The 8,119-nt window shown below is 34.9% G+C and overlaps 1 non-coding gene across 1 annotated transcript; it reads right to left on the bottom strand.

Annotated features, from left to right (window-relative positions):
* Positions 1-3,204: 3,204 nt before the first annotated feature.
* Positions 3,205-3,311, bottom strand: LOC122127505. Its single transcript, XR_006151180.1, has one exon. It is a non-coding gene; the product is annotated as a U6 spliceosomal RNA (small nuclear RNA).
* Positions 3,312-8,119: the final 4,808 nt, after the last annotated feature.

The following is an 8,119-nucleotide window of genomic DNA, read 5'->3' as shown; positions in this document are numbered from 1 at the left end:
GTGTGTGTGTGTGTGTGTGTGTTTACAAAAATCAGAAGACAACATTTTTCCTCATTTACAATACATCTTTCAGGTCATTATAAGTTGTGGCTAATGGGAGAAGTCTCTTGCTATTTTAAGGATGAAACAGAAAAATATATTTGTGCATGCACCACAGTTGTTTATTAGTCTGTAGTTGAACACTGAATTTCGATTTATATCTTGGCTGTTGTTGTGAATAATGTGAATAACAATGAACTACAGATATATTTATGAGTTACCCAGAGAGAAATAATCACATGATTGGTGGGTCAGGTGATATTTCAACTTTGGATTTCTTTAGAAAACTGCATACTACTTTCTACAAGGAGAGTATTAACCTGTATTTTGACCAAGAGTGTAGAAAATTTCCTTTTCTCCACACTCTCACCAGCCAACCTTATTACCTTTTGAGTTTTTTTAAAGGGCATGTTTTTACTGTGTGCAATAACCAAGATGACCTCAGACCCAAATCTTTTTACTCCAACCTCCTAAAAGCTTCGAATTACAAGTCTTTACCACCACACCTGGTTCCTTTGATTTTTTTGATAAGAGTTATAATAGTTATGAAGTAGTATCATAGTAATTTTGAATTGCATTTCTCTAATGACTTTTGTTTACAAAACATTAAGCCAGCATAGAAGTTGTATTAAACACAACTTTGTAAACCCACTGGCGATTTTCAGAGCTTTTTGGTAAACATATCTATTCAGAAATTTTGAAAATTTTTAATCAAGTTTCTTGTTAATCTCATCTTTAATCTCTCAGTACAAAATCAATAATTTCAAGGTAGTAGAAAGGAAAAAATAAAGCAACTCGAGTTCTAACATTTTTCAGTTTTCAATAACATGATATTGCTTAAATCATTTTCTGTTAATGCTTGAGACTATATAACTCAATTTAGTTAGACCTTATACAAGGCTATGTATTTTATTTTACGTTGATTTTTCTTTCCAAAACTTGGTTTCTTTCTGTCTCATGTAGTTCAGATTTCAAACTGAAGAATAAATGGAAGGAACAAACAAAAAAAATACAGTTCCTCTCATCTGATGATGCCTCTACAAGAATGAGGAAAGACCTATCATAGAATATCAAAAAGACAATTCATTCTTCTAGGTCTTCTTTATCTTTGTGATGTAACTTAAATGATGTAACTTAAACGGAAGGAAGCAAACCAAAAACTTAGTTCCTCAAATCTGATGATGCCTCTACATGAATGAGAAAAGACCTATGATAGAATATCAAAAAGACAATTCATTCTTCTAGGTCTGCCTTATCTTTGAGATGTAACTTAAATGATGTAAAACACAATATACTGCTCAGATACTTTTGTTTTATCAGTTTTGTACATTTTCTTTTGGACTTCATCTCAGTCTACAACATTCCTTCATTATTATGTCCCTTATATTTTTACACTAACAAGACTTAAGATAACCAGTTTGATTTACAGCATGAGAAGTTATCTACCCGGCTTCCTTGGAAGTAGAGCATGATTAATAGATAACATTGCTCACTACATGTAATGGTTTCTGCAATACTTATGACATTCTATTTAGTATTTAAAAAAAACTTCTGGCTAAACTCAAAGCTCATGCATAGAAGTTTATGTTAAGTATTTTACAAGTTTTATTTCTCTTAATTCTTAAGATAACATTTGCTATAATGCTAATGTTATTACTATTTTAGTGTTGGGAAAAATTGTAATTAAAGGCACTAAGTGCATGGCCCAAAGACAGACAGTGAGGAAGGAAATGAGTCAAAGTTTCCAAAAGTCTTTCAGCAATACACAAAAGGTAGGTAAATTCTTTCCATTCTCTTACACTCTCAATTCAATATTCATATTGTCCAAGAAATTATAGCATAGCAAATATTGCCCATGGTGATTGTTTTCTTTCACATTTTGTCTTCAACACAGACTGTGTTGGTGACATTGGGTTATCATGCACAGAGCTGAGCTTCTAAATTGAGGTCCAAAGAGAGACAAATTTCTTCTGTCCCACAGTTCCAGTTTCCTTTTTTAAAAAGTACCAAAACTTTTAAATATCATCACTTACTATCTTTTAAGAATCCAAAATTGAAATAAATTCACATTTAATCAATCCAAAATGTTTTAAAAGTAGGAGATAATTAAACAGGCCCCCATGAAGTAAATTTTCTTCTACTTTTAAAATTATGCTGAAAGCCTTGTATTGGCTAGTCACACCTGTAATCCTATCTACTCGGGATAGCTACTCAGGAGCCTGGGATCTGTGGATAACCATTGGAAGTCAATAAGGGCCAAAAAAAAAAAATTCATGAAATTATTTTTCAAAATTTTTAATGAACTAGCAAAGACCCAGGGAAAAAAATGTAGCTCATATAGTACCTCACCAACCTAGAGAAGAAAGGTCTAGCAAGACATTTAAGCCCTGATTTCAAACTCTGAGCATGCCAACACACACGCATGCACATGCGTTCACGCGCACACATTTTTTCCCTTCCCCTCCCCAAATTAGAGAAGCGTAAATACAAGAGGCAGATGCACCAACTTCAAATACAGAGAAAACAAGGGTTATAGCGTGGGGGGAGGAACATACAAAGAAACGAAAATTCACATCGCACATTATAAGTACGTTAGAAACAATAGCAAGAAACAAAAAACTACTTGTTTCCCTATCGTGGGGTTCAATTCCCTTAACATTATCATTTCTGTTCATATGCACATAGCTTTTGACCTTGTCTGCTTAACCCAGACATATATTCGTTATTGAAAATAAGGGAAACCATGGGACCTTTTTCTTTGGACTTGGCTTACTTCATTTAATAAATTTTTTTCCAAGTCTTTCCATTTCCTAACAAATGGGACAATGTCATTCTTTCTGATGGAGGCATAGAATTTCCTTGTGTATATACATCACATTTTCTTGATCCATTCATGTAGTGGGGACAGCTGGTTGGTTCCATATCTTAGCTATTGTAAATAATGCTGCAATAAACATAGTGGTGCTGGTAGTTTTAGTATGGTCTTGTTTGTGATCATTTAGTAAATCCCCAAAAGTGGGACTCCTGGGTCAAAGGGGAGCTTTATGTGGAATCTTTTGAGGAACCTCCATAATGCCTTCCAAAGTGGTTGAACAAGTTTACACTCCCACCAAGAATGTTGTATGGTTCCCTTGTGGCCACATTCCCTCCAGCATCTGTTGTTGTAAAAATATGGAACACACCACGAATTTGCATATCGTCCTTGCGCAAGTGCCATGCTACTCTTCTCTGTATTGTTCCAATGTTAGTGTATGTGTGGCTGAATTGAGCACAGAATATTTTTTATATCAAAAGTGCAATTGTGGGGGCTGAGAAGGTGGCTCAGTGGTAGAGCGCTTGCCTTACATGCATGAGGCCCTGGGTTCGATTCCTCAGCACCACATAAGCAAAAAGAAAAAAGCTGCAAGTGGCGCTGTGGCTCAAGTGGTAGAACGCTAGCCTTGAGCTGAAGAGCTGAGGGACAGCGCCCAGGCCTAGAGTTCAGGCCCCACGAATGGACCCCCCCAAAAAAAGTGCAGTTGGATTTTATTAAACTAGACAATTCAACAAAAAGTAAGTTCAAAAGAATTGTCATGAAATTTTAGAACCATATATTTCTTACATAAGCACAAATTTAAGAATAAAGTCAAGATTGACATGTCAAAAACAAAATAATTCCAGATATTTGTTGCTCAAGAAATGTGTAGGAGGGGGATTCAATTATTCTATACAAGGCACCTGTCATAATGAACACTGCACCAAGTGTTAAGGTTTGTTAAAAGTTTTAATGTTTTAAATATATTTAATTTTGGGAATTTGTTTACATATGCCAAAATTAGGACTGTTTGGCAGGTATAAAACTTTTCCATAAAGTATTTAAGATTTATGGTAGCAGACATATACTACTAAGTATGTACATTTCAGAGTTTCGAGAAACTTTATTAATGAGAAGTTGCAAAGTTTTTGTGTAAAGAAGCAGAATGAAGTGTTAACACTTTGTTAACTACACAGGCTGTTAAAACTTTAGGGCTTCCTCAGTTTATAAGTTAATGAGGAAAAATGATGATATAAGCCATAAACAAATAATGAGAAGAGCCATAAATAGTAATCTTAGTGGATAGCTTTAAAGACTACTCATATTCTATAAAACTCTTGATGAACATCACAACCTCAGTCAGTGTTAAATGTACAGGATTATGAGAAAATAGTAAAATCTAATATGTAGTACACTTCAAATAGTGAAAACAGTAATAAATTTTTGTTTTTTATTTTATTAATTATTAACATTTAATTATTGTTTTCTTTATTTGTAGCATTGTTTTACTTGTTGAAATATAGTACAACTTTTTTGGGGGGGTCCGGTCGTGGGGCCTGGGCGCTGTCCCTCAGCTCTTCAGCTCAAGGCTAGCGCTCTACCATTTGAGCCACAGCACCACTTCTGGCTTTTTTCTTTTTCCTTATGTGGTGCTGAGGAATCTAACCCAGTCCCTTATGCATGCAAGGCAAGCGCTCTACCACTGAGCCACCTTCCCAGCCCTAGTACAACTTTTTGTAAATCATCATTAGGAGGTACTTTGAGAAGGTTACTTGGATGGTCAAACCAATTTTTATAGGTGCACGTTAATTTACAAAGAGGAAAATTAAGATCAAAATATTTATTTAAAAAATTATCAAATAGAGTCTGAGTCAGAAGTTTTGATAAATGTCCACACCTAAAATTTTATCCCTAGGCTGAAGCAGCGGTATTACAGAGTTAAGGCCAAAACAGTGACAGACTGTGGTTTGTTCTTTATTTTGATTTTGTTGGTCATGAGGCATGAACTCTTGGGCCTGGGTGTTGTCCCTCAGCTCAAGGCTAGCGCTACCACTTGAACCACTGCACCACTTCCATCTTTTTTTGCTTATGTGATGCTGAGGAATCAAACCCTGGGGCTGATGCATGCAAGACAAGCACGCTACCACTGAGCCACCTTCCCAGAAACTGTGTTTTAAAAAATCATCTAAACAACATTTGCTTTCTGCTTTGGGTAATATAATGAGAGATATAAATATATTTTTATATTTTTGTGAATTGTACTTCTAAATTTATACTAACTTCAGCCACTTTATCCTTTTCAAAGTCATAAATATCTCTGAGAGTTTGCTTCAGTGAAGATTGTTTTTGCATTTATAATTTCTTCTGAGTTATTTTTATTTTTATCAAAATAACTTTATATTTCATGTTGATTTGTTATCATATAACAAATACCTTCAAATGTACACATAGAGTCTAAAGATAGCAGTATGAATATTCTCATACAGCTCTTGTTTGTCTGTTATGCACTTCTAGTATTGTGTTATTTCTCTCTCTCTTTCACTCTCTCCCATTTCCTCTCTTTCTCTTTCATGCTCCATGTCTGGTACTTAGAATTTCGGCTGGTCTACTACTATCCTTCAGGTTCCACTAGTTTTCTGGGAACATGATAGTGACCATCAGTTACCCTTGCATTCTTTAAGAGTTATAAGAGTGACTTGATATTATTCTTTGCCATAATAAATGGTAAAACAGCAGATCTAGGAATTCCTTTTCACGTTTACTATTATAAATTTTATCTCATAGAAATCATTGGGATGGATAAGATACTGTTAACCTGCGACCTAAAAGTTCTTTTTCTTTTACAAACAACCTTTTTCTTTTATTATCAGTTAGTAACTACATATAATGAAAACAAAGCTAGCCTATGGAAAGTGGACCGAAGTTGCTCACAGGGATGAAAAACAAAGGAATGTGGGAAGTGTGTACAAAGGATGCCCATCATAGAACACAGATCCTAGGAGCAATTTATCATGTACACTTTGTGAGAAAGACAATGTGCTGTGAACTATAGATTAAATCACTGAACAACTGATATATATATGCACATATATTTGTATATGTATATTTATTTATATATGCACACATATGTGTATATGCCCTTATATATGTACACATGTATGTTACTGTACACACAAATACACACGTACATGTACACATGTATACATGCACACATGGAGAAAGACACATAGATACAGCCAACACAAGTTTCACTAGGTGTTGAATATGCCTCAAATGGAATGCTTGGAACAAAGTATGTTCAAGATGTATTTGTCCCTAAGCGTTTTTTTTACCACTCTCTTATCTCTTAAAACTTGTACATTTAGAGAGATTCCATTTGCAAAATGCAGTACAAGGGATAGCAAATCACTCAGAAAACTCAGTAAGTAAAGTTCATATGGTGTTTCCTTGCTCCCCACAGAATGCTTGCTCTTGTAGAAACTCTCAACAATCAAAGTAGAAGGAGAATGCCCTGGTAAAGAATAAAGTTATAAGGCTTTAAATGGCATCCTTACTTGAGCTTTTTCCAAGGACTGGATTCTACACATACATTTAACCAACTCATGTGAATAGTCTTATGTGAGAAATGCTGACTAAGGTCTTGCTGATTTCCTGGCCAAGAAAATAACAAAAAAAGAAAATATTTTTAATGTTTTAAAGTTTGAGAATAATTTGTAACCTGTCAATAAATGTGTAGAACACAATTATACCAAGTAACAAAAAATGATGGTGTTTCACTTATGTGCTCTTGGCCTTGATGAGTGATTTTAGGTTTGTCTACACAAGTAGAATGAGCATAAATCAAGCTAGCACTTCTTCATTTAAGATATAAGGAAAGGATACAGGTTGACCCATTCTAACAATGAGATGTACAAGACAGTCTATCAAGGGGTGGGGGGTGAATGGGGAAGTTGGAGAGGAGTGAAGGAATGGTATGGTAGAGGAAAAACAAATGAGGGGGTAACAATGCTCAATAAGAAATATACTCATTACCTTACTTAGGTAACTGTAACTCCTCTGTGCAGTATATTTACAATAAAAAATATATATTAAAAAGATACAAGGAAAACTTCTGTACTTATAGGAAGTTGTATTTATCACTCAATATCAGTAAGGTATTGGTTTTAGGACCAAAGGTATATGAAAACTTTGGATACTCAAATTCTCTACATAAACACAGTATATTATTTACTTTAGAATCTGCCCACAAGCTAGTGCAGAGTAATTGCTATGAAAATTTTTACTACATTCTAGGTTTGAAATGAAACATAAAAATATATGCACTATCAACAGATACAAATTTTTTCAGATAAATGTTGTTTGCAGTTTGTGGATGGAATTAGGAGAGCAATTTTGAAAAGCACAAATTTCATCACCAAGACCGGTCTGCAAATTTTAACAAGGAGCTAATACAGCATCATTGAATAGTATGGAACTCCAAGGAGAAATACTTGAATTGAGACATTATCAGAAAAGGTAACCACAGGGGCTGGGAAGGTGGCTCAGTGCTAGAGTGCTTGCCTTGCAATGCATGAGGCCCTGGGTTCGATTCCTCAGCACCACATAAGCAAAAAAAAAAAGCCGGAAGTGCCACTGTGGCTCAAGTGGTAAAGCTCTAGCCATGAGCTGAAGAGCTGAGGGACAGCGTCCAGGCCCAGAGTTCAGGCCCCACAACCGGACTCAAAAAAAGAAAGAAAGAGAGAAAGAAAGAGAGAAAGAAAGAGAGAAAGAAAGAGAAAAAAAGAGAAAGAGAGAAAGAGAGAGAAAGAAAGAGAGAAAGAAAGAGAGAAAGAAAGAGAAAGAAAGAGAGAAAGAAAGAGAAAGAAAGGAAGAGAAAGAAAGAAAGAAAGAAAGAAAGAAAGAAAGAAAGAAAGAAAGAAAGAAAGAAAGAAAGAAAGAAAGAAAGAAAGAAAGAAAGAAAGAAAGAAAGAAAGAAAGGAAGGAAGAAAGGAAGGAAGAAAGGAAGGAAGAAAGGAAGGAAGAAAGGAAGAAAGAAAGGAAGGAAGAAAGAAAGAAAGAAAGAAAGAAAGAAAGAAAGAAAGAAAGAAAGAAAGAAAGAAAGAAAGAAAGAAAGAAAGAAAGAAAGAAAGAAAGAAAGAAAATGTTACCACACAAGGACTTTTTAGAAATGCAGCTGCTAGATTTTCATGGAGAGCTTTCATAACACTTTGTGAAGCACAAATCAGAACCTCACTGAAGTGTAGCTGGATTTCCCTCTCCTTCCTGTCATGGTTAGTCATTATCAAT

The sequence above is a fragment of the Dipodomys spectabilis genome, unplaced genomic scaffold (genome assembly GCF_019054845.1).
Source record: "Dipodomys spectabilis isolate Male_0828 unplaced genomic scaffold, ASM1905484v1 ptg000301l, whole genome shotgun sequence".
Classification (NCBI taxonomy): Eukaryota; Metazoa; Chordata; class Mammalia; order Rodentia; family Heteromyidae; genus Dipodomys; species Dipodomys spectabilis.
This window is presented reverse-complemented; position numbering and strand designations above follow the sequence as displayed.